The 25,029-nt window shown below is 41.3% G+C and overlaps 1 long non-coding RNA gene and 1 pseudogene across 1 annotated transcript in view; both read left to right on the top strand.

Moving 5' to 3' along the window:
- The window catches only part of Gm35785, a 30,665-nt gene extending 5,847 nt beyond the window's left edge, over positions 1-24,818 (top strand). Inside the window, exons 2-4 of the long non-coding RNA XR_375840.1 lie at positions 4,214-4,313; positions 19,604-19,722; positions 24,371-24,818. This is a non-coding gene — a long non-coding RNA (predicted gene, 35785). The remainder of the gene's footprint in view (positions 1-4,213; positions 4,314-19,603; positions 19,723-24,370) is intronic.
- On the top strand, positions 21,802-21,961 carry Gm37361 (annotated as a pseudogene).
- Positions 24,819-25,029: the final 211 nt, after the last annotated feature.

The raw sequence follows: 25,029 nt of genomic DNA, 5'->3' as shown, positions 1-25,029 counted from the left end.
GGAGTCAGCTTTATAGGCAAAATAAAAGGACTTCAGAAGGTTGCAGAGCCTTTTCTGTCAGGGCCTGTGATTCTGACAGAGGCAGTGCATTAGGTTCCAAGCTAATGGAGCCCAACCTTTCTGTCATGTGACATGAGCTTTAGCTCAGATGCCAGCCCCACCCCTTATCATTTGACTTTAGACAAGTTTCTTCAATTTTTGAGTATACATTTTTAATTAAACTAATAAAATTTATTTTAAAATATATACCTAGTATTGACATTTTTTAAGTCATCAAAATAATTTATAATAGTTAAATGCCTCTTAAATATACATGATATCTTCTGAAGCTAAAAGTAATATGCACTCAACCAGTTTTTAAAATCTATTCGGAACATTAAACATAATAGAAGTAGAAAAGAATCTCTTATGAAGTCCTCTATGAAAGGAAATTGTGACAAGTTCCCGATTAGACAGAAACCATTCCATCTCCAAGGGAGAATACTCATCATAACTGTCATAGAATGAATTGGGTAGTGCTCCTTCAGTTTCTGTTTTGTGGAATAGTTTGAAGAGTATTGGTATTAGGTCTTCTTTGAAGGTTTGGTAGAATTCTGTGCTAAACCCTTCTGGTCCTGGGCTTTCTTTGGTTGGGAGACTTTTAATGACTACTTCTATTTCTTTAGGGGTTATGGTTCTGTTTAGATGGTCTATCTGATCCCAATTTAACTTTGGTATTTGGTATCTGTTTAGAAAAGTGTCCATTTTATCCAGATTTTCCATTTTGCTGAATATAGGCTTTTGTAGCAGGATCTGTTGAATTTTTTAATTTCCTCAGTTTCTGTTGTTATATCTCCCTTTTCATTTCTGATTTTGTGCCCTCTGGTTAGTCTGGCTAAGGGTTTATCTATCTTGTTGGCTTTCTCAAAGAACCAGCTCCTGGTTTTTATTGATTCTTTGTATAGTTCTTTTTGTTTCTACTTGGTTGATTTCAGTCCTGAGTTTCATTATTTCCTGCATTCTACTCCTCTTGGGTGTATTTGCTTCTTTTTCTTCTAGATCTTTCAAATGTGCTGTTAGGCTGCTAGTGTATGCTCTCTCTAGTTTCTTTTTGGAGGCACTCAGAGCTATGAGCTTTCCTTCTAGCACCGCTTTCATTGTGTCCCTTAAGTTTGGGTATGTTGTGCCTTCATTTCCATTAAATTCTAAAGTCTTTATTTCTTCCTTGACCAAGTTATCATGCAATAGGGCATTTTTGCTCTCTTAGGGTTTGTATAACATCTGCCCAGGATCTTCTAGCTTTCATATTCTCTGGTGAGAAGTCTGGTGTAATTCTGATAGTCTGCATTTATATGTTACTTGACCTTTTTTTCTTACTGCTTTTAATATTCTTTCTTTGTTTTGTGCATTTGGTGTTTTGACTATTATGTGATAGAAGGAATTTCTTTTCTGGTCCAATTTACTTGGAGTTCTGTAGGCTTCTGGTATTTTTATGTGCATCTCTCTCTTTAGGTTAGGGAATTTTTCTTCTATAATTTTGTTGAAGATGTTTACTGGCCATTTAAGTTGGGAATCTTTGCTCTTTTCTATACCCATTATCCTTAGGTTTGGTCTTCTCATTGTGTCCTGGATTTCCTGGATGTTTTGGGTTAGGAGGTTTTTTCATTTTTCATTTTCTTTTACTGTTGTGTCAATGTTTTTTATGGTATCTTCTGCACCCAAGATTCTCTCTTTTATCTCTTGTATTCTGTTGGTGATGCTTGCATCTATGACTCCTGGTCTCTTTCCTAGGTTTTCTATCTCCAGGGTTGTCTCCCTTTGTGATTTCTTTATTGTTTCTATTTCCATTTTTAGATCCTGGATGGTTTTGTTCAATTCCTTCACCTGTTTGGTTGTGTTTTCCTGTAATTATTTAAGGTATTTTTCTGTTTCCTCGTTAAGGGCTTCTAACTGTTTACCCGTGTTTCCCTGTATTTCTTTAAGGGAGTTATTTATGTCCTTCTTAAAGTCCTCTATCATCATCAATGAGATGTGATTTTCTTTTCTGGTGTTTTGGGGTTATGCAGGCTTACTGTGGTGGGAGAAATGGGTTCTGATTATACCAAGTAGCCATGATTTCTGTTGCTTATGTTCTTGCCCTTGCCTCTCGCCATATGGTTATCTCTGGTGTTAGCTGGTCTTGCTGTCTCTGACTGTAGCTTGTCCCTTCTGCAAGCCTATATGTCAGTACTCCTAGGAGACCAGTTCTCTCTGGGAGGAATTTGGTTATGGAGAGCTGTGGCACAGCGTCAGCCCCCAGGTGCAGACAGAAGCAGGAAGGATCCTGTCCTCAGCTGTTTCTTGGTTCCTGCATCCTGATAGCTCTGGGCGGGTCCCTCTTGGGCAGAAGTGGTGGTCTTACCTGTACTCACAGGCATGTCATTACTCCTGGGAGACCAGCTCTCTCCTGGTGGTATTTGGGTATGGAGAGTTGTGGCACAAGACCAGCTCCGGGTACAGACAGAAACCCGAGTCTCCTTTTTTTTTTTTTTTTTAAACATATATATTTGGGATAATTATACATCCCATTTGTGTTGGATGTTGAAATGAAAAAAAAAAAAAAACAAAATGAGAAAATTGTGTGTAGTGTTTTACACAGTGGTAGCACATGGTAACCAGAAAGCACTGACTGGTGACCAAGTAATTCTTGGGCTGGATTTCCAGGTTCCGATTTCTCAGACTTGTTTCTAATTCTCTTTGAGAGGAGAGGGCTCCACCTGCACAGCAGTGGAAGGGCCCAGCTGACACATATAGGAAATGACCAAGAAATTGTACAGTGCAAGGTCCTCTGATGTGACCTGCCTCACCTTTTAATGTGTAAATAAGGGTCCGAGGCTCAGAGAGGTAGGTGCCCAAATGGTCTCAGTAGAAGATTACTGAAAAGATGGAAAAGGACCCAGGTGATTTGGTACGGGGATCGCGGAGCCTCCCAGAGTCTTTCAGGTTTTATAATTTATCCCTGAGGTGAGATAGTCTACCCAGGTCATTGCTACACAGCTCTGAGGTCCAGGGAGCTTTTTCATGAAGGACAGAGCAGTGTCCAAAGCAGTCATTTTCAAAGTCCACAGGCGCCCCCTGTTGGTTAAGAGCTGAGGCTGCTTTGAGTAGTGTTTCTGGGTACCTTGCACTACATACACATTGTGGTGTGATTGTTTTTGTTTGTTTTTTACTGTAACTATTCCAGTTCACTATCCCATTTTTAAACACATCCTGATAATGATAAATAATAGTAAGAGACACATTTAGCAATGCAAATACCACTCCAGATTTCTATCTAACACATGTCCTTCTGTCAGAATGAGTCTATAAGCATTTGAGTGTCTCAAGATGTCCTTATTTCTCCTCATGTTTGGAAGATAGGTTGTCTGGGTATGAAGTTCTGGGATGCCAGTTCTTTCAGTAGTATACAAATACTGCGCTACATTGTATGATGTGGTTATTTCTGTCAGTAGGCTGCCACCCCTCTACTCTGCATTTCTGGGTCAAAAACAGATAATTTTTTCCCCTGGCTACATTGTCGAAGCCTTTCTTTATTACTGTCCTACCACATTTTACCTGGAAGTACCTTGGTGTAATTTTCTTTGTGTTTCTTGTGTTTTAAAATTAATAATATTCCCGAATGCATAGTTTTCTTTTAAAAAATTACCACTTGGAAAAATTGTTCATTATTTCTTCAGAACACATTTCTCCTACCATCACCTCAGTCTTTCTTTTGGGGATTCCAGCTATCAAGGCCATGTGAAGTTGACTGCTCCGTGTTTATGTCACTCCAACTAATTTCATAGTTTTTGTTTCCTCTCATTCTCTTTGAATCATTTCTCTAGCGAGGTTTCCAGATCTACTAACTCTTTTTTACCCTGTGGCACATAACATACTGCTAATCAAGCCCACCTCCTCTATGACGGACTTGTGCCATATCCAGTTAATTTCCTTCTCAGACAATTTAGTTTTTCTTTCAAGGAACTTGATATGAGCCCCCACACCCACTTTCTTTGCCTCTGCTGAGTTTTTCTGTACTCTAGTTTGCGTGTCCCTAATGCCCTCATTTACTGGGTCTATCAGCCTGCATTTTACCACTGAGCTATACCCCCAGCCCATCACTAATCTTTGTTAATATGGTATCCTCAGGGTTATTGGTTCCACCCCCAATATTAAAACCCAAAGTGCTTAACCCTGTGAATACTGTTCCTTTCAGTTTTGCATCAGATGTGGAGGGAGAGCTGAGTGCATCTATCTACTGCCTGGTGAGTCTTGGGCTGTCCACTGTGAAGACATGGCTCTCTTTGTAACCATGGGTGAGTCTTGCTTGGGAGTGATGGCTCTTTTCCTTGACTCAGAAATCTTTCTCACTGATAAGAGTTCAGCATCTCAGGGCTACAGATTTGAGAGAGCCAGTCCTGATTGTCAGAGCAGAGTGCCCTTTCCCACATATAGATGCATAATCTATCTATCTATCTATCTATCTATCTATCTATCTATCTATCTATCTATCTCTATATCATCTATATCCTCTCTCTCTGTCTCTCTGTCTCTCTCTGTTTCTCTGTCTCTCTGTCTCTCTCTGTGTCTCTCTGTCTCTCTCTCTGTCTCTCTCTCTGTCTCTCTCTCTCTGTCTCTCTCTCTCTGTCTCTCTCTGTCTCTCTCTCTCTCTCTCTCTCTCTCTCCCTCTCTCTCTCTCTCTCTAGTCTACATAGTCTTTCCAGAACTCAACCTTGCAATTTTTTACTCATAGAGTCATGCAGGACCAAGCTTAATTCTTTGGTCCTGGGAGAGTACTGGTTTTGCAGGTTCCCTCCCTGTGCCACAGCCTGGAAACCCACATTAGAAAGCCGAACAGCTCTAAGGGTTAGTTTGCTTCTTCTCATCTATCTGGATCTTGGCTTGCTCTGACTCGATATTTTGAAAACATCGTTTTCCTGTATTTTGTCAGGTTTCATAGTTATTTTAGGGGAATGATAAAGCCATTTCTGTATCTCCATTTTCACCAGAATATGAAATTTACATTTTATACTTTCATTAGGTTAATACCATTATTCTGGCCTTCCTGAGAGATTAAAAACTAAATCATAGAAAACTGAGTAAAATCATGAAAGCTTGTCATTCTAGGATTCAGGAGGCTGAGGCAGGATGATTACACCATTGCCTCAAATTCTAGGGCAGCCTGAGGTACACTGTAAGACTCTGTCAAAAAAAGAAGAAAAAAGGGAAAGATTATAATTACATTTCTATCCTATTAAAATTTTAAATTGATTGAAAAAACATGCCATCCCCATTCCTTCCTCCCCACCCCACCCCACCCCACTCAAACAGTGTGCTCAAAACCTTCATTTTCCACAAGTGAGGTGTGGTACCATCTTTTCTGTTCAGAAATAGGTTCAGATAAGTGCCAGGCCAAGGTCATCTGATAGGGCAGCAAGGAATTAAATCAGGGCAGTTGGATGGTCCATAGCACAACTGAGAGTATGTCAATTTTATTAAGAACAATTAGACCTTTTATACCCTTATCAGAAAGAGAATACTGTATCAGTTGCAGGGATCAATTCAGTTGTAGTTGCTAGGATACAATGGCATTTGTAAGCCATATAGGGCACACAAGATTAATGTCTAAGACAAATTGTCCTGTCAGGCTTCCATGAACTCTAACCTGGAAAAACTATGACGAAAGACCCTCAAGGCAGCTAGGCCAGGGAACTCCATGATTGCCTGCAGGTCCACGGTCCTTGACAGACATTTTCTAAATGAAGAGTTGAGAGGTGAGAGGCTGAGTACAAATGGGTGAGAGAAATGGTAGCTAGTAAAGAGGAAGGAAGCAGGGTGAATGTATCTCAGGGATACTCCGACCCATACTTCAACTCACTGTCATCTCTCTTCCCACCAAGGGTGAAATTTCTGCTTCCTTCACAGTGCCTATTTATTTAGTCTTCAAAGCTATCACTATTTTCTTAAGGGCTTCCCTAGGATATTTACAAGCTTCTTTCATGACCATCCTCTCTTAGAGACTTAAAAGGCACTGGTACAAAGTCAGAGGAAGTAGATCAGGACAGATCAGCATCTCCCAGGACAGAGCCAAGGCTGTGGGTTCTCTGATGCCCTTTAGGAGCAAATTCTATGGTGCTTTGGTTATTTAGGGCAAATGTGTGAAGAACAGTTCTGCCTTGTGACTATGGTACCACACTCACTGCCTGACTGTTGGAAGCAAATTTCCAGCACCCAAGACAGATAGGAAGGACTTGAACATGAAAGAATCAGTTCCATGAGAGTTAATGAGCCTGAAAGGACCAACCAAGCCTCATGCTTAGCTCTTCACAGGAGTATGAGACTTGGGCTTCTTGTTCTTCAAGACAGTAGTTGCAGAATACCTAGAGAAGAAGGCTAGAGCACACTTGACAGAATGAAGAGCTATGGGAGTGGACACTTAAGTTACATGATATTTTAGGGAAGATGGTAGGTTGCTTTAGACAGTTAGACCCTGCCTAGAGTCCTGGAAGGGAAACTGTACCCCAAAGAATGATGACATCTGCCAGACACAGTACTGGTATTAAAATCTTGATTTTCTCCATTCCTTACAACAGCCTCTGGTAGGCTCTGCCCTTTATAACAGAGGACAATTAGACTTCTTGTTTGTTTGTTTGTTTTTTTGTTTTTTCGAGACAGGGTTTCTCAAAGTGTTTTTGCTTCTGTTATAGCCCTTCTTGATCCTGTGTGAGGCTCCTACCCCGGCCACCCTAATGCCTGAGGGATTCTTTCTGGGGGAGTTGAACCTCCAGAGTGAGTTCAGCTGAAGGCTTTACTTACACCAATACCTCAGGTCCCTTTCAGACCCCCAACACATTCCTGCCATCCCAACTCAGAAGAGTCCGCCTCATAGAAATCTAATTGATGCCGGGCGTGGTGGCGCACACCTTGAATCCCAGCACTTGGGAGGCAGAGGCAGGCGGATTTCTGAGTTCGAGGCCAGCCTGGTCTACAAAGTGAGTTCCAGGACAGCCAGGGCTACACAGAGAAACTCTGTCTGGAAAAAACAAAAAACAAAAAACAACACCCCCCCCCAAACAGAATATATTGTATACAAATAACATTATCTTCAATTAGAAAAAAACTACTGTAGCAACAATGTATAACAGAAGCAAAAAACATGAGGTGAATGAACATGAAAGAAAGATCTAGTCTGTAGAGAAACTGAATTCAGGTGAAGGAGTGAAATCTTTGAACTGTGTGAAATTCAAAATGGTGGATGAGGAATGGTTTATGTTCAAGTTAATAAAAGGCTCCTGGGATTCACACCTATCTTCCATATTACTCATGAAACATAGATAAGAATGAGGTAAACCAGATGCCTCATTTTGGCATCCGGAGTGAACAGCACTCTGCAAATATATCTTCAATAAGGCACCTGTTAAAATATACACACGGCTTCTGAGGAGCAAGAGTTACATAACACCTCTACCCTATTAGTTTTATCAAAGCAATTTGTCACTCATCCAGAACAATATACAAAAGGATGGAGTGGGCATTTTGATCACATAATCACTTTGATTGGCCTTTGTGAAGGGAACTGCTTCTAGGACAGGAAGGGTAGAGGGGTCTGAGAGAAAGGAGATCCAATTTGGGAACATCCCCTCTCCCCTCCAGGCAAAATGCTGTTTGATTTGTTTCGGTGGCTGCCCTGAATGACAGGCTTAGGACTCTGGTACTCTGGCTCCCTCTTCAGGCTAAGTTTTGAAGTGCATAACCTTGCATCAAACGTTGCAGATTTGAAGACCCTGTCAGGAAAATGTATCCTGGCCTGGGGTGAGCAGATGTAGGCAGTGGCATTACTGCTGCTGTTGTACAAGGACATAAATCATGCTCAGAGCTTCCCAGGCTAGCAACTCAATAGTGTCAGAGTTGAGGCTGACCTCTGTGTTTGCTACTCTGAGACACAGGAAAATCTCAGGGCAAGGACCAATTCTTACCTTCTTCCACCTCACCAGACTATAGCTGAGGGCAATAGACATGAGCCCTCAAAGACAGAAGCCTAAGCCCCCACCCTTGGCATGTCTCCCCCAGAGCTTGGCAAAATCTCACCCTACTTCACAGGCTGAGTCTTAATTAGAGATGTATGGGGATCAGTCCTTCTGTCCTGCATTGTTTCCATGTCATCTGCTTGGCTTGCTCCTCACCTTCATTCATGTTCTTGGAGATCATCTGGCAAACTGTCTTTATGGGGACCCCCCCTTCTACTGTCTTGCCTTTGGGCAGTTACCTCTTGTTTTATTCCCTGTTTGACATGTGAGAAAAATCTGAATTTTAGAGGTAGAAGAGCATCCATCCATCTATCCAGCCATCCACTTATAAAAACAAGAAGTATTTAGTGTGCCTCTTCATACGTCTCTCCAGTGTTGTTGATGGTAAATAATGCTTTGATCCAGTCAGTGAACAATAAACTGAATAAGTACATTGTACAAAATATAAGGTGGACCTGACTATAAAAGAAAAGCCACATAAAAAGGCTTGGGGGTATGAGGGCCAGGGGTGTAAATTATACTTTTAATGGACTAGAGCTTTATTAAAAGCCATGACTGAGGTAAGGGAGTGACTCAAGCAGATAACTTGGTAAGAAGATTCCAGGCCAGTAGGTGCCTGTGCTTACTTATTTGGCAAGGTCAACTAACATGACCACAAGGAATTAAACCACGTTGGTTGGATGAGCCACAGCATATCTGAGCTGTGACAATTTTCTTGAGAGCAGTCAGACTTTTTAATACCTTTATTAGAAACAGAATATAATGGCAATTGCTAGGATCAATACATTTGTAGTTGCCAGAAACCGATGACGTTTGCAAGGTATACAGGGTACACAAGATTAATGTCTAAGACCAATTGTCCCATCAAGCTTTCATGCTTCCTTGACTACTAAGGGGACCAGAACATCTAACATATTAGCTCATTGACCATGGAAAAGCAACATACTATTTCTGGGTCTCAATTTTTCACCTTGTAAATGGATTTATAACCCTATCCAAGGGGAGATGATAGGCGAGCATGTGTAGGTGCCCTGTGAGGCCCAGCATGGAATACATACTCCACATGTGGTAATGCACATTCCTTATTTCTCTCTCACTGTTTTCCAGCAACAATATGTACGAGTTAGGCTCACTGGCACATTTGTTCTGACTTCGTCTATGACCTGGGCAGGAAACCATAGAGTTGGCCTTGCCTAGCTGCCTTGAGAGACATGTCTCATAGGTTTTTCATGTTAGAGTCCATGGCTCCTGGGGTACAATATGCCTTTTAGTTCCTGAGAGACCAGTGCACAACCCCAGGCAGTGAAGCATTCAGGCCACATTGTGCTTCTCTGTATGTTCCCTTATTACTTGGGGAAGCATGAAAACTTGCTGAGACAATTGGTCTTAGACATTAATCTATGTGCTCCTTTCTTGCAGCTGATGGGGACTAGAGCTCAGGAGATCTTTATCAGAGATCTGTGTGTTCTTTCATGTGTGTGTGTGTGTGTGTGTGTGTGTGTGTGTGTGTGTTGGATGTGTTAGAGTGTAGACTGGAGTCTGGGTATTGCAGACAGGTATCTGTATTTAGTTCCTTCTTGTCTTTTGTGCCTAGACACATGATATGCACTCACTGATAAGTGGATATTAGCCCAGAAACTTAGAATACCCAAGATACAATTTGCAAAACACATAAAAATCAAGAAGAAGGAAGACCAAAGTGTGGATACTTCGTTCCTCCTTAGAATGAGGAACAAAATACCCATGGAGGGAGTTACAGAGACAAAGTTTGGAGCTGAGACAGAAGGAAGGAAGGACCTTCCAGAGACTGCCCCACCCAGGGATCCATACCATAATCAACCAACAAACCCAGACACTATTGCATATGCCAGAAAAATTTTGCTGACATGACCCTGATATAGCTGTCTTGTGTGAGGCTATGCCAGTGCCTGGCAAATACAGAAGTGGATGCTCACAGTCATCTATTGGATGGAACACAGGGCCCCCAATGGAGAAGCTAGAGAAAATACCCAAGGAGCTGAAGGGGCCTGCAACCCTATAGGAGGAACAACAATATGAACTAACCAGTACCCCCAGAGCTCATGTCTCTAGTTGCATATGTAGCAGAAGATGACCTAGTCAGCCATCATTGGGAAGAGGCCCCTTGGTCTTGCAAAGATTATATGCCTCAGTACAGGGAACTGCCAGGGACAGAAAGTGGGAGTGGGTGGGTTGGGGAGCAGGGCAGGGGGAGTGTATAGGGGACTTTTGGGATAGCATTTGAAATGTAAACGAAGGAAATAACTAATAAAAATTGTTAAAAAGAAAGGAAAATGAAAAGAAAAACGAAGAGAAGAGGAGAGGAAAGGAAAGGAGAGAAATGAAAAGGAAAAGAAAGAAAAGGAAAGAAAAGAAGAGAAGAGAAAAGAAAAGCAAGGAAAAGAAAAGGAAAGAAAAAAAGAGAAAAAAAGAAAAAAAAGAAAGAAAGAAAAGATCCTGCCAGGCTGCTTGCCTGGTGAAGAGTGGCGCCACCTGCCGCTTGTATGTGGGATCTGCTTTTTCACACAAGGGCTTGTGGGTCTATCTCAAAGTGGCACAGAGTCTTCCTGGGTATGTGACTCTAGCAAATCAGTTCTTATTTGTCTTTCGTTGCACACTGGGTCTATAATTCTTTGTAGTGTCATCATTCTTACTTCCTTCGTCTGCTTGTGTGTATTAGTTTACCATCACCATGCTCCCACCTTCAGTAAACTATTAAGACTTCAAAAATTATCTACTCTAAACCATCCCCAGCAGTCCCCAAACACCCTGGTCCCTCTTGTCCCCAAGATTTCCTACTTCCATCTCTATTGTGTCTGTTGTATCTGTCTCCCTCCAGTGGAGGATCAGGGAGTCAGCACCATTTGTCTCTGATTCCTAAGATGACTCTAAGGCCTAAGAATATATGAAGTATTCAGTACTGTTATGAGAAAGAGCTAGTGGGAGTCTGCTGAAAGCATCCTATACCCTCATAGGCACAGTTTATACAAGTAGAAAATGTGGTCATCCAATGGCAACCATCTAAAGGATGATTGCATTTGCAAAGTTCTGCCATTAATTATTTCTTGATGCTGGCAACTCAGTAGCATCTCTTTTAAAAACTTTCATAGATGTCAAGACTCACACAAAACTCCAGATGTTGAAGTCTTGACTTTCACACAGATCAACTGTATGCATTTTGAGTTTTGCTAACATAGGCTCACCTTGTCTTTCCCTTTTATTGAAAATAATATACCCTGATTACAGATTCCCTTCCCTCTATTCCTCCTAGTTTCTGCCCCTCTCCCCTCTCATCTGGACCCACTCCTTTCCTGTCTCTCATCAGAAAACAAACAGAATCATAAGGGATAATAATAAAACAAAATACAACAATATGAAAAAAACCTAACACATTGGAATTGGACAAAACAAGCAGAAGAAAAAGAGCACCCAAGATAAAGCACACAAAACGCATTCTGGAATCCCCTAAAAAAGCTGGAAGACATAATATATGTAAAGGAACCTATAGGGTAAAAAGAGAGAAGAAAAAAATAATTAAAATACAATAAAAACAATAAACACAGTGAGGCATCTTAGTAATAGAGGATACAGAGTCTGAACTGGTGCCTGCCTGGAGCTTCACCACTAAGTTCTAGTCTCTTTAGTGTGGGAAGGTACTCTGCAGGCTGTCAAAAGAGAAACCTGGACACCAGCCCAGCCACAAAACGTTTGACCTACAATCCTTCCTGTCTTCAAGATGTACTGGGGCAATGGTAGAGAACTTATGGGAGTGGCCAACCAACGTGTGGTCTAACTTGAAGCCCACTCCACAATAGGAATCTTATGCCTCACCCTGCTAGGATGGCCAGGAACCAAATACAACTGAAGGAAAAAAAAATCAATGATGTGATTCCTAGTGATATTCTGCTATACTTATAGAGTGGTGCCTTGTCCAGACATCTTCAAAAAGGCTTCTTCCAGCAGCAGGTGGGAGCACGTACAGAGACCTGTAACCCCACATTTTGCAGAGACTCTAAATTGAGAATCTTTACTGAGTCTCTTAGAACTCAAGGAATCCCATGGAAGAGGGAGAGGAATCAAAGCAGATGAAGGACACCAGGAGAACATGGCCAAGTGAATCAACTAATCAGGGCTCTTATGGGGTCACAGAAGCATCAGGCCTGCAAGGGTCTGCACCACCTCCTCTGGGTATAGGTTGTGGCTGTTACTTTGCTGTTTCTTTGGGACTCCTAGCAGCGGAGTAGGTGTGTCTCCATCTCTTTTGCCAGATCTTGGGACTCTTCTTTTATTGGTCTATCATTCCCTGGCTCTATGAGAGGTTTGCTTTGTCTTATTGTATGTTGTTTCATTGTGTTTGGGTGTTGTCTCTTGGAGGCTTGCTCCTATCTGAAGGGAAATAGAGGGGGAGTAAATCTTGGGGAGCAAGGAGGTGTGGGAGGAACTGGGAGGAGATAGAGAGGAAACTGTGGTCAGGATGTATTGTATGAAAGAAGAATCTATTTTTGATAAACAAAAAAAAAAAGTTAAGATAAAAATCTTAAAAACAGCAAGGCAAATCCCTGATATGGCATTCTGCGACAAGGAACCTCCAAAGATGCCGCTGAGTGATTTTTCCCTTGGCCATCTATTGCTGGGCATTCAGCCTACCCTTGAGAGTAGTTTGTTTCCCCAGTTAGACTCCCTTGGAGAAAACGAAATTTCCATTTGCCAGTGGTTATTAATTGGAAATTGCTTGTTGTTTAGGGATGGGGTCATGTGTCCATTTCTCCTTTCAGCTTTAAGACTCAATCTGATACAGACCTGACCAAGCCCTGTGTGTTCTGCCTTAGTCTCTGTGAGTTCATTTGTGCTTTGATCAAGTCGATTTTAGAGGCTCTTGTTTTCTTGATGCCCTCCATCTCATCTGACTCTCTCACTCCTTCCACTGCTCATTCTCTTCATAAGGCCTGGCTATTGGTCTCTGTATCTGTTCTCATCCGCTGTAGAAGGAAAGTTTTCTGATGGTGACTGAGCAAGAGAATGTCATTAGGAGCCTTTTTTTTTTTTTTTTTTTTTTTTTTTTTTTTTTAAAGAAAAGTAGTATTTGGCTTTCTTCTAGGTCCCTAAGCTATCCAGTCTCAGGTTCGTGGTCACCTAGACAGTGTCAGGTACGGCATCTCATGGAGTGGGCCTTAATTCAAATTAGGTATCTATTGGTTACTCCCACAAGTGTAGTGCTGCCATTGCACCAGAATATATTGCAGGCAGAATATCATCATAAGTAAAAAGATTTGTGGCTGGATTGGTGTTTCTCCTTTGGTAGCATGCAGAGTAACTTTCGTTGCAAAGATGCTAGCACATAGGAGTGAGGGCTCTTTGTAGGCAACAGCTTGACTTCTTCATGTTCAATAAGCTATATAGATGCCGTCTTTCACAATGGGTTCTTGCCATCAGTTTGTAGAGAGCAACCCACGATCTTGGCAACAACTTTGGCCAACAACTCAATTAGATGTAATCCAATCCTTATACTGGAAGCTTCATTTGGTGATAAGAGATGGACATTTGAGACCTATCTCCACCATTATTTGGCAATTTCATTTAGATTGCCTTCATATAAATATATATTTTAGGAAGATTTTACTGTATTAGGCATCCAGACTACTTACTCCTCAAATGACCCTTAATTTTAGTTATCATTCCCTGTATTTCTTCCCTAGACTCCTCTTCCCTCATCCTCTCTACTTTCATGATCATGGTCTTTCTAAATGGCTGAGTAATACTCCATTTTACAATGCCATACCAACCCCAGTAGAATCTGTGTTACAAGTTCCACAGACTGAGGCAAAAATTTCAAAAGAAGGAGGCCTCCTGGAACCGGTTGTGGAACTCTTGGCTGGAACAAAATATTGAGCCATAGTTCCCATGGCAATTTATCTGTTTTATCTTTTTTTTTTTATTATTCATTTTCTTATGTATGAGATGTTCCCGATAGCCTAGGTTAAGATCTTAAATGAGAAGAGTGGGTAAGAAACCATCCCTTGAGATGGGGTCACTAACCATGACCTAATCTCTGGGGAAACCAGAGCTTCACTTTATAAATTATGTATAAGATAGTATTGATAAGTAATAACTTTACCAACAATAAAATTTTATGTGGCTGCACAGGTGTTATCAGAAGTAGGCTTTGGTAAATTGTTTAAGAAAGGCTTAAATAAAAAGAATTAAAATAGTTTAAATTTATGCTTTGAAGATATACAGAAAATCAGGTATTAGATGTTAAAAATTGCTGATCATAAAAGTTATTAAATTGTTTTTGGAACTTTGCCACTCGCCTTAGATGCTTTTTGTATTTTACTGTGCCAAATGATTATAATATATTCGTTTTACCTGACTGCTTCACTAAACACACTTTTTTAGAAGTTGAATACTTGGATGATTTTGTATTTTACTGTGCCAAATGACTATAGTAATTTCCTTTTTATTTGACTGCTTCACTGAACATATCTTTTCAGAGTTGTAATACTTGTTTCTTTATGCATAAAAACCCTATTTGAGAACTGCAAAATACACTCAGATTCAGACTCCCTCTGTATTTATTTCTGTTTGCCACCGCCAAATCCTTACCCACCTATCCTTCGAGGACCCTCATTCCAGGGATCCCCATACCTGACGGGTGGTCCGTGGCAGTACACATGTATCACATTTTATTTATCCATTCTTTTGCTGGGAAACAACTAGGCTGTCTATAACTTTTGACAGTTTTGAAGAAAGAAGGCGTGAACATGGTTGAGCACACCTACCTCTGTGGGAGGATGAAGTGTTAGGTGTACGTCCAAAAGTGCTCTAGCTGGATCTTTAGGTTGGTCAATTCCCATCTTCCTGAGAAACTGCCACACTGATTTCCAGACTCACCGTACAACTTTGCACTCCCACCAGTGTGATACTCAGTGGATAAATATCCCCTTACTCCACATCCCTGCCAGCATAAATTGTCATGTCACTTCTTACCTATTCTTACTGGTGTAAGATGAAATATCAAAGTAGTTTTCATTTGCATTTCCCTGTTGACTAAGATTGTACCTCAGCCATTTGTAGTTCATTTACACTTCATCTTTTGAGAACTGTTATGTCTATATCCCATTTTATTGGGTCATTTTTTTTCTTTTTTTATTGGGTATTTATTTCATTTACATTTCCAATGCTATCCCAAAAGTCCCCCACACGCTCCCCCACCCACCACTCCCACTTCTTGGCCCTGGTGTTCCCCTGTACCGGGGCATATAAAGTTTGCAAGACCAATGGGCCTCTCTTTCCACTGATGGGCGACTAGGCCATCTTCTGATTCATATGCAGCTAGAGACATGAGCTCCGGGCAGGCGGGGGGTGGGGGGGGGGTTACTGGTTAGTTCAGATTGTTGTTCCACCTATAGGATTGCAGATCCCTTTAGCTCCTTGGGTACTTTCTCTAGCTCCTCCATTGGGGGCCCTGTGATCCATCCAATAGCTGACTGTGAGCCTCCACTTCTGTATTTGCTAGGCCCCGGCATAGTCTCACAAGAGAGAGCTATATCTGGGTCCTTTCAGCAAAATCTTGCTAGTGTATGCAATGGTGTCAGCATTTGGAGGCTGATTATGGGATGGATCCCCAGATATGGCAGTCTCTATATGGTCCATCCTTTCGTCTCAGCTCCAAACTTTGTCTCTGTAACTCCTTCCATGGGTGTTTTGTTCCCAATTCTAAGAAGGTGCAAAGGGTCCACACTTTGGTCTTTGTTCTTCTTGAGTTTCATGCGTTTAGCAAATTGTATCTTATATCTTGGGTATCCTAAGTTTCTGGGCTAATATCCACTTATCAGTGAGTAGATATCATGTGAGTTCTTTTGTGATTGGGTTACCTCACTCAGGATGATGCCCTCCAGGTCCATCCATTTGCCTAGGAATTTCATAAATTCATTCTTTTTAATAGCTTAGTAGTACTCCATTGTGTAAATGTACCACATTTTCTGTATCCATTCCTCTGTTGAGGGGCATCTGGGTTCTTTCCAACTTCTGGCTATTATAAATAAGGCTGCTATGAACATAGTGGAGCATGTGTCCTTCTTACCGGTTGGAACATCTTCTGGATATATGCCCAGGAGAGGTATTGCTGGATACTCTGGTAGTACTATGTCCAATTTTCTGAGGAACCGCCAGACTGATTTCTAGAGTGGTTGTACAAGCTTGCAATCCCACCAACAATGGAGGAGTGTTCCTCTTTCTCCACATCCTCGCCAGCATCTGCTGTCACCTGAATTTTTGATCTTAGCCATTCTGACTGGTGTGAGATGGAATCTCAGGGTTGTTTTGATTTGCATTTCCCTGATGATTAAGGATGTTGAACATTTTTTCAGGTGCTTCTCTGCCATTCGGTATTCCTCAGGTGAGAATTCTTTGTTTAGCTCTGAGCTCCATTTTTTAATGGGGTTATTTGATTTTCTGAAGTCCACCTTCTTGAATTCTTTATATATATTGGATATTAGTCCCCTATCTGATTTAGGATAGGTAAAGATCCTTTCCCAATCTGTTGGTGGCCTTTTTGTCTTATTGATGGTGTCTTTTGCCTTGCAGAAGCTTTGCAATTTTATGAGGTCCCATTTATCGATTCTCGATCTTACAGCACAAGCCACTGCTGTTCTATTCAGGAATATCCCCCCTGTACCCATATCTTTGAGGCTCTTCCCTACTTTCTCCTCTATAAGTTTCAGTGTCTCTGGTTTTATGTGGAGTTCCTTAATCCACTTAGATTTGACCTTAGTACAAGGATATAAGAATGGATCAATTCGCATTCTTCTACATGGTAACCACCAGTTGTACCAGCACCATTTGTTGAAAATGCTATCTCTTTTCCACTGGATGAATTTTGCTCCCTTGTCAAAGATCAAGTGACCATAGGTGTGTGGGTTCATTTCTGGGTCTTCAATTCTATTCCATTGGTCTACTTGTCTGTCGCTATACTAGTACCATGCAGTTTTTATCACAATTGCTCTGTAGTAAAGCTTTAGGTCAGGCATGGTGATTCCACCAGAGGTTCTTTTATACTTGAGAAGAATTTTTGCTATCCTAGGTTTTTTGTTATTCCAGATTAATTTGCAGATTGCCCTTTCTAATTCATTGAAGAATTGAGTTGGAATTTTGATGGGGAATGCATTGAATCTGTAGATTGCTTTTGGCAAGATAGCCATTTTTACTGTATTGGTCCTGCCAATCCATGAGCATGGGAGATCTTTCCATCTTCTGAGATCTTCTTTAATTTCTTTCTTCAGAGACTTGAAGTTCTTATCATACAGATCTTTCACTTCCTTAGTTAGAGTCAAAGTAAATGGTGAGAAGCTGGAAGCAATCCCACTAAAATCAGGGACTAGACAAGGCTGCCCACTTTCTCCCTACCTATTCAACATTGTACTTGAAGTCCTAGCCAAAGCAATTCGACAACAAAAGGAGATCGAGGGGATACAAATTAGAAAGGAAGAAGTCAAAATATCACTTTTTGCAGATGATATGATAGTATATATAAGTGACCCTAAAAATTCCACCAGAGAACTCCTAAGCCTGATAAACAGCTTCAGTGCAGTAGCTGGATATAAAATTAACTCAAACAAGTCAATGGCCTTTCTGTACACAAAGGATAAACAGGCTGAGAAGAAATTAGGGAAACAGCACCCTTCTCAATAGTCATTTGTTTTCTTGATATCTACTTTTTAAAGTTCTTTATGTATTTTGGATATTATCCCTTTATCAGATGTGTGGTTGGTAAAAATCATTCCCTATTCTGTAGGCTGCCATTTTGTCTGAATGACAGGGTTCTTTGTCATACAGATCTTTTCAGTTCTATAAAGCCCTATTTATCCATTGTTGATCTTGGTGCTTGTGCTAATGGTATTCTCTGTTCAGAAAATCTTCTGTGCTATTCCCCAGTTTTTCTTCTATCAGGTATAGTGTACCTGATTTTATGTTGAGGTCTTTAATCCATTTGGAGTTGAAATTTGTGCAGGTTAAGTATAGATGTATTTAAATTCTTCTTCATGAAGACAGGCTCACCTTTTAAATCTGGCCACAGAGACACCCTAGTACATCTTAGCTAATTGTTAGTTTGTTAGTTTTCTTTCTTTCTTTCTTTCTTTCTTTCTTTCTTTCTTTCTTTCTTTCTTTCTTTCTTTCTTTCTTTCTTTCTTTCTTTCTTCCTTCCTTCCTTCCTTCCTTCCTTCCTTCCTTCCTTCTTTCCATTCCCTCTCTCTCTCCCTCTCCCTCTCCCTCTCCCTCCCCCTCTCCCTCTCCCTCTCCCTCTATCTCTCTCTCTCTCTCCTTTATGTCACTGTGGATGTGTTTCCCCATGAATACTTTGAAAGGGCTTCCATAACTGTGGGGAAATGTTTGAATAACTGGAAAGCAAGACTGGACAGGCTGTCAAAAGTAAGCATTAGGTACCTGATACTCACTCTTTGAAAGGACACCCTTTTGTAGATAAGCCAAAAATGAAACATTTTAAAAGTAATTTTCTACTATGTGAATTGTCTCACCATTAATTAAATAGACTACGTTTTAACCATCTTATTAATACTCATATATACCTTTGCATTAGCAGAGTTTTTACATATGTATACAGTTATGTAATTACACTTAGATCAGCATAGAGGGGATTTTCAGTGCCTGAAGGAGCTGCCTCATGCCCTCTTTCATGAAGTGCAAAGGAGAACCACTGTCCTGAACTTGATCTCCACAGATTGTTTTATCTCTTCTTGAATGTGTCATGTAAGTAGAAATAAATGGAGTCATAGGCTTCATGCTATTTTAAATTTTATTTCCTTCACCTACTATTGTACTGGTGATTCATCTATGTTTGGAATTTTCTCCCTCTTAGCATGCAGTCAGGGAACGTTTTATTATATAAGGTCTTACTATACATATTTGCCTGGCCTGAAACTTGCTATGTAGATTAGGTTGACCATGAACTCATAGATATCCTCCTGCTTTTACCTCCTGAGTGTTGGGATTGGTAGATCTTAAGTCTAATTAAATTTATGGAATTTCCTTCTGGGAGTTTGAGATGGCTTGGAGGGCAAAGTACTTACTGTACAGCCACAAGGAACTGAGTTTGGATCCCTGACACCCATGTAAGAGCCTGCCGTGGTCTCCTGTGCCTGCACCACCAGGCCCAGCAACTCTCTGTGATCCATTTGATCTATTCTGTTGGTGGCGCTTTCCTCAGAGGGCTTCACTTGAGTTACCAACTTTTTCTTTCCCAGCATTGTTTCAGTTTGGATATTCTTTAAGCAGTCAGACTCTATTTTCTTGTCTTGGATTGATTTCCTTATTTTACCCAGAACTTTGCTTTCATCTATAGTTACAATCATTTTTTTGAATTCCTTGTCTGGAAGTCCTTCCAGGTCATTTTCATTAGGAACCATCACTATGGGATTTGTATTTTATGGAGGAGACATGTTATTTTGTTTTTTTTTTTTTTTCATGTTGACATTTTCCTGTTTAGGAATTTGTGCACTTGGAGTTAATGTTTTAACTTTTTCTTCATTTTGTTGTTGTTCTAGTTGCCTTCTTCTTTAAGCTGGGTGTTGACACTATTCAGGAGTGAGTCCAGATGTTTATTTCCTCTGATTGTGTACCACTTACGGCCACAGCTTCTATCGGGCTATCTTCTGCTCGTCAGGTACAGTATGATGCATTCAGAGGCTTGGCCAAGGAGCTTGGAACAATCTTTTCCTTGGTGGTGTAGATTGGTTCTGGATTTCAGGTCTAGATATAGTAAGTAGAGGATCCTTGTCAGGTATCTGGCAAGACTATGGGGTCTCCAGGACACTGTAGTAGGTGGAGAGTTCTCACGGTGAAAGGACAGCTGGTGGCAGTTTCTGGGAGCAGCCATGGGGCTTGAGCATCCGAAAAGGAGGGGTCAGAAGGGGAGGAAGAAGTGACCTGCTTGAGTCTCTAGGCTACTTGTGCTGGCTGTAAAGTCCCAGGCTGTAAAGTCCCAGGCTGTCTGGGATCTGGTGAATTCCAAAGTGGGGGAGAGAGGCAGTGACATTCACAGGCAAGTAGGAGGGCTGGGAAAGAGAGTACAGATCTTTCTCCAAGCCACAGGTTACAGCTTACTTTTGATTAGTATTTTATGACTCTCCAGACAATAGGAGAGCTTTGGCTACCTGCCTTTTGCTATTTTAAAAAATAGTTTAAACTTTTGTCATGCTGAGGATTGGACCTGTGTACTTTGTACATGCTAGGCTATACACACTAAGATATACCCCCATACTCTTACTATATGTCTTACTTTGAAACATATTAAAAATCACCATAATTTGTATTGTTTTAAACATCTAATAATCACATTTTACACACTTGTCTTTTTTAACTAACTTTTCTGTGTCTTATAATTTCATGCTTCTATCCAGGATCATTTTTTTCTTTAGCTTAACTAATGACCCCAAACATTTCAGAAAAGTTCTTTCATTATTTACATATTTTTTTCTTGTGCTGAAAGCATTTACTGGAAATGATAGGCCAGCTATATCAACCTGTTTTAATGCCATTTTCTTTTGAAAAGCTCTTTTTATGAGGCAGAGAATTTTCTGCAGTTTTTCACTAGAACTTGAACAGTGTGTTTCTCATATTCTGAGTTATGCAATTCCCGTTTAAACTTATGTAACAATTCCTGTTGTTACATGTTTTAAACTAATATTTGGGAGTAGTTTTAGTTCAGTTCCTCGCCTGTATCATGCTTGAGGCTCATTTATACATTTGACTCTCTGTGTCTTTTGTCACATTTTGAAAACTCTTTGCCATTGTCAGAAGATTGTTTCATTCTCTCCTGGACTGGAACATAGCTCAACCATTCTGTCTGCTCTGCCTGGCTTTTCTCTGTATGTAGGTTTCTATACTTTCTGTTGACCTGTCTTTCTTCACACCCTTATCTTGCCTTCTGCCAGTTCAGGCCAGCTGTTCTGTCTATTCATAAGTTTCTAACTCTAGAGTCAGGATCCTTTAGCTTAGAAGATCCATGTGATTTGTCAAATTGTTTTCTGTTCATGTATTGTGTCCACCCTTCTCTTTGTTTCCTTTAATATATCTATCATACTTATATAAAGTTCTTGTCTATGAATCCCAGTATCTAGTCCATCTCTCAGACATCCCTTTTCTCTTTATAGCACACACTCTTCATTACCTTCATGACTAGATTTTGTTTGTTTTTCTAATATGCTGAATGTTATGGATGCTATCTAGCAAAGCCTAATGTTATCATAGTAGCAATGAATGAATCCTGGAGAAAGAACACTGAGTTTGACATATAAAAGGATCCAGTTAGCAAAAAGACTAGAAACCCCTTCCCAACCAGGACTGTCCTCTGAGAGGCTTCACCCAAAAGCTGCCAGGATGGCCCTGTGAGCCCTGAATTCATGGCCAGCTACCAACAGGCAGCAGTCTGTGAAAAGTTTCTGTATCAGGCGAGAACTGTTCCTAAAAGGGCTTTGTATTAAGAAAAGTAAAGGCTACACAGAGAAACCCTGTCTCGAAAAAACAAAACACAAAAAACACACACAAAAAAAGGAAAGAAATTAAACATGATATTTTAATACAGCAGTTTACAGAACTGTAGATAAGGGATTCTGGGTGGGAAGATAGTAGCGGTGGTAATTGTTAGGTCAAAAAACGCTGGCACCAGGTCTCTTGCTGCAGCAACGCGAGTGGAAGCACCTGGAGTGTGAGCTCAGAACGAGAATCCACGAGTTGTAAGAAAATGGCAGACAAGCTGGACATGGGGTAAATCACCAGCTTCGATAAGGCCAAGCTGAAGAAAACCGAGACGCTGGAGAAAAACACCCTGCCAACCAAAGAGACCATTGAACAGGAAAAGAGGAGTGAAATCTCCTAATAGCCTAGGAAGATTCCCCATCCCACCCCACCCCGTCATCTCCAAGACCCCCTTGTGATGTGGAAGAAAGCCACCTGCAAGATGGACACGAACCACAAGCTGCACTGTGAACCCGGGCACTCCGCACATCCACCCGCGGGTCTCTGAAGAGGACCCCACCCCCACCCCTAACTAATTGGACTGCCAAATTTCACCGGTTTGCCCTGGGATATTATAGAAAATTATTTGTATGACTGATGAAAATAAAACACACCTCGTGGCAAAAACAAACAAACAAACCAAACAAACAAAACCAACCTAGCGCCAAATGGCTGCTGACAATAACGTAAGATTAAAGCCTGGGCTGGAACTGAACACTTTAGTCAGAGGCTAAGCTGGTCTATATGACAGCGTCTAGGCTAGGACATAGATAGCGACAAACTGTCAAAAAAATCATGAACTGAATCACGAAAACCTGTTTAATTCCTGCTAAGTTATTTTAGACTGCAAAAGCTTTAGAGAGCCAGCTAGGCTTTCAGAGTTGTTTCCTTAAGAAAGTAGCTGAGGTGGACTGGGAAAATGGCTCACAAAGGGTGCTGAATATCTTTCCAGTTCCCAGCATGCACAGGATAGCTTGCAGCGTTCTGTAACTTCTCTTCCAGGAGCTCCAACAGACATTTCTGGCTTCTGAGGGAACCATATGCTCATGCTCTAGACCTTTGTGTACTAAACACACACACACACACATGCGCGCGCGCATGCCCACTTTTGAAGTAGTAACTGCCAAGGTGATGGTTTTGGGGAAAGGAGACTAATTGCTCTTAAGGGTGTGGTGGCTGGTAGGTTCAACACACACCTTCCATATCCCCCATTGATAAGTATATACAGAACACAAGCTGAACTGAGTGGATTATTAAAAAACAATTTGCACTGGGCATGATGGTGCACTTGGGAGGCAAAGTCAGGCAGTTCCAGGCCAGCCTGGTCTACAAAGCTAGTAAGAATAGCTGAAGCTTGTTACAGAGAGAACCCTGTCTCCAACCCCCCCCCCCCCCAAGGTCCCTAGAGGACTCTCCACGAGATCTTAGGACCTCTGGTGAGTGGAACACAACTTCTGTTCCATTCCAATCGCTCGGGACTTGAGACAGCATTATGGAAGCAGAAAAGCCGGCCTGATCAGGGTCACAAATCCCTTCTGGTCGGCACCAGCACCGGGTCACCTTGGGCACGGAGTCTCCTGGGCATATATCCAGAAGATGTTCCAACTGGTAAGAAGGACACATACTCCACTATGTTCATAGCAGCCTTATTTATAATAGCCAGAAGTTGGAAAGAACCCAGATGTCCCTCAACAGAGGAATGGATACAGAAAATGTGGTACATTTACACAATGGAGTACTACTAAGCTATTAAAAAGAATGAATTTATGAAATTCCTAGGCAAATGGATGGACCTGGAGGGCATCATCCTGAATGAGGTAACCCAATCACAAAAGAACTCACATGATATCTACTCACTGATAAGTGGATATTAGCCCAGAAACTTAGATACCCAAGATATAAGATACAATTTGCAAAATGCATGAAACTGAAGAAGAACAAAGACCAAAGTGTGGACACTTTGCCCCTTCTTAGAATTGGGAACGAAACACCCATGAAAGAAGTTACAGAGACAAAGATTGGAGCTGAGACAAAAGGATGGACCATCTAGAGATTGCCATATCCGGGGATCCATCCCATAATCAGCCTCCAAATGCTGACACCATTGCATACACTAGCAAGATTTTGCTGAAAGGACCCAGATATAGCTGTCTCTTGTGAGACTATGTCGGGGCCTAGCGAACACAGAAGTGGAGGCTTACAGTCAGCTATTGGATGGATCACAGGACCCCCAATGGAGGAGCTAGAGAAAGTATACAAGGAGCTGAAGGGATCTGCAGCCCTATAGGTGGAACAACAATATGAACTAATCAGTACCCCCAGGAGCTCATGTATCTAGCTGCATATGTATCAGAAGATGACCTAGTCGGCCATCAGTGGAAAAATAGGTCCATTGGTCTTGCAAACTTTATATGCCTCAGTACAGGGGAATGCCAGGGCCAAGAAGTGGGAGTGGGTGGGTAGGGGAGGGTGGGGGGGAGGGTATGGGGGACTTTTGGGATAGCATTGGAAACGTAAATGAAGAAAATACCTAATTAAAAAAACAAAACCAAAACCAAACATAAGTAAGTAAATAAATAAATCTTCTTGAAGTTCATATGGGTAAAGGGTGGAAATTAAAGAGTAAAGGGAGGAGTATGTGAACAGGATCAGAATAAACTGTATTTATGTATAAAATTTCCTAAATACTATTGAAAATATAGTGCTTCAAAAGTTTTAAACTATAACCAAAGGAGAGAGAATTGGATACTATGTTATTTATAGAGTGTGTTCACTTTCTGTCTTTATCTTGGCAGCTCCTCGATAAGCCACAGCACTGACTGCTCATCCTAAACAGAAATGCAGCTAAATAGAAGATGTGCCCCACTAGAGATGCCAGAAGTAGAAAAATGTTCTCTGCAGGGACCTCTCTTGGTGGAGGATGCACACACTCTCATCCTCACCTCCACAGTGCACAAAGGCTGAAAACACGCACTAGATTTCATTACCACGTATGCTTCCAAGGTCTCCAAGACCTCAGAGTCGAAGTTAGTGATGGGGTCGTATTCCTACTTGGTGGCTGAAGCATACTGCTCTCTGACTTCTGCCACGGATCCTTTCCTCAAGCACCTCCACAAACACCTGAAGTGATCTTAGGACCTACTCAGCTGTTCAGTTCCACATTTCTGCAGACGTAGCAACAAGGGTTGCTGTCCTGACCGGGATAAACAGTGGGGTGTGTGGAGCTTTTACAGTGAGTCTGGGGAAATATATCATGGTCCAGGTATTTAAACAGCTCTAAGTAAGTTAAGGGAAGCTGAAAAAGACCAGGATTTAGTAGTAAGCTACCTATTGTGGCTAAACTGGTTTCATGTTTGTCTGGCTGTTGTGAAGGCTAGCTGAAGCACCACTGCAGACTCATCAGCTGTAACACAGGAACACACTAATGAGACACTGTAAACAGAAGAAACTTTTG

This window comes from Mus musculus, chromosome 3 (genome assembly GCF_000001635.26).
Source record: "Mus musculus strain C57BL/6J chromosome 3, GRCm38.p6 C57BL/6J".
Lineage (NCBI taxonomy): Eukaryota > Metazoa > Chordata > Mammalia > Rodentia > Muridae > Mus > Mus musculus.
The sequence above is the reverse complement of the archived record's forward strand: the minus strand, read 5'-3'. Positions and strand labels throughout refer to the sequence as shown.